This window comes from Palaemon carinicauda, unplaced genomic scaffold (assembly GCF_036898095.1).
Source record: "Palaemon carinicauda isolate YSFRI2023 unplaced genomic scaffold, ASM3689809v2 scaffold3071, whole genome shotgun sequence".
Taxonomy (NCBI): Eukaryota; Metazoa; Arthropoda; class Malacostraca; order Decapoda; family Palaemonidae; genus Palaemon; species Palaemon carinicauda.
Window position 1 is genome coordinate 12,501 of NW_027170741.1, and position 1,840 is coordinate 14,340.

At 35.1% G+C, this 1,840-nt stretch overlaps 1 long non-coding RNA gene across 1 annotated transcript; it reads left to right on the forward strand.

Moving 5' to 3' along the window:
- Positions 1-64: 64 nt before the first annotated feature.
- On the forward strand, positions 65-1,160 carry LOC137636469 (uncharacterized). Its single transcript, XR_011043110.1, has 2 exons — positions 65-637; positions 959-1,160. It is a non-coding gene; the product is annotated as an uncharacterized lncRNA (long non-coding RNA).
- Positions 1,161-1,840: the final 680 nt, after the last annotated feature.

Sequence of the window (1,840 nt, forward strand, 5' to 3'; positions counted from 1 at the left end):
TTATTATAATATGTCCAGAAAATTACGAATATAATTCGTAACTTTTAATTTTTGTTTGTATTAACTTTGTATTTTGACTCAAAGGGAGTAGGTGGTTGTTTGATAGTTTTAAGTTGGTATTGAATTAGCTTGTTTTTCATTTTTTAACCCACTTCCATTGGTTCCCTTATTACCTTGTTATAACTATACAAGCCGATATGGTTATGTACTGTAAGACAGAAGCAGAGACATCTCTCCGTCGGCAGTATGGCAGCAACTCTTCCTCGAACCCTTCTGTGAAATTATTAATATTCGTTTTTCAAGTGTTTTTCGCAGATGTGTTTCTTCATCAATAATTATACAGTGAGGAAAATGTACAATATGTGGATGTTGTAAAAACCCCACTGGACCACTGGATATCTTCTTCTATTAGTTTACCACGACCATGTGCCACGTAGAGACGTATACAGTTCTGAAGTCCTCGTCCTCGAGGTATGGCCAAGGGTTTACTGTGATGTATTCAGCATCGATATGTGTGATTGAGCCCAAGTGGAGTCCTAGCTTGATGTGTCGAAAAATTGGCTCCTTTTTCTGCAACGTGCTCTTGTGGTGAATGTCGTCGTCACTTCCACTTATATGCCTCTCTGGACAATAACAGGTATGGGGTTCAACTGAAGGAAGCGGGTTTTAGTTCGATTCCTTGTTATTGCCAGCACTTTCATTTATATTTAAGTAAAGGTCTTGCTAAATCCTTAATTATTAAATAACTATTCTTGGTCCTTTTGAGTCAATTTATTCATATAAAATTTCCAGGTTATTTGTGTCCAAGGTTGCATTTATTATGTTTATGGCTTTGGTTAATTTTTATTTGTGCGAAGCCCTGTAGAAGTTTTGCAGCTTAATTTTGAATAATTCTGGGGAAATTTAATTTGACTTGCTGTTTCCATGTCACTAATAGTGATATTGTTCATATTTTTAGGACAGAGTGGTTACGAGCTAAACATATTCACTGAATAGGACTTTCTCGCTTCGCCTACGTTTGGATGAGGTCCTTTCGTCAACAGGAATTCTATTTAATTATAAACCGGTCTAACATACGAATGTACTATTTGGCTTGCCACCTTCAGCGTGTTTATTGTTAATTGTAAGGTGTTAATAATTATATTAATTTGTGTGTTTAAGGCTGTTTAAATTACTTTCCTAAGTATTTGTTTAAGTGAATAAGTATATATCAAAAGTTTAGTTCATGGCGACCGTGACAGGATTTTTAGCGAGAAGGTGGCAAGTGTTGACGGTCAGGTATAGCTCGTTGCGGGGGTTTCCAGTGGTCCAGTAATTTTACTTTAGTTGTTGTTAATTTAAACGCTAATATAAATAGATCGCGAAATATCGTGTCGTCTTATGCGGTGAGGTAATTAGCATATTGTAACGTGCTTGTTTTCGGTGAGATTCTACTTATTTCTTACGTGTCTATAATAATTTAGTACGTTTTGTTTTCATGTATTAAGTTTTTTTGGCGTACTTACATTTAGCACGTGTTTAATTCAGTGTTTATTGAATGTAGAAGTTTGTTTGTTTATCTCCATTTACAGTTACTAATTCGCGTTCAATTAGTTTTATATATAGATTTACACGATCTTTTTTTGCTTTTGTTTAGGTAATTTTATTCAGCTAGATTAAAATGTCAGATTTAAGAGCTGTAATTTCCAGGCGCAAAACGGTTCGTAAAAAAGTTACTGTTTGTTATGATAAACGTGATAATTACGGGGGTTTAGATCCAGCCTTGCAAACGACCGAAAGGGGTCTTCTGCTTAACTACCAGAAGAGTTTATTGGAATTGGACCAAAATGTTTTTGAATTG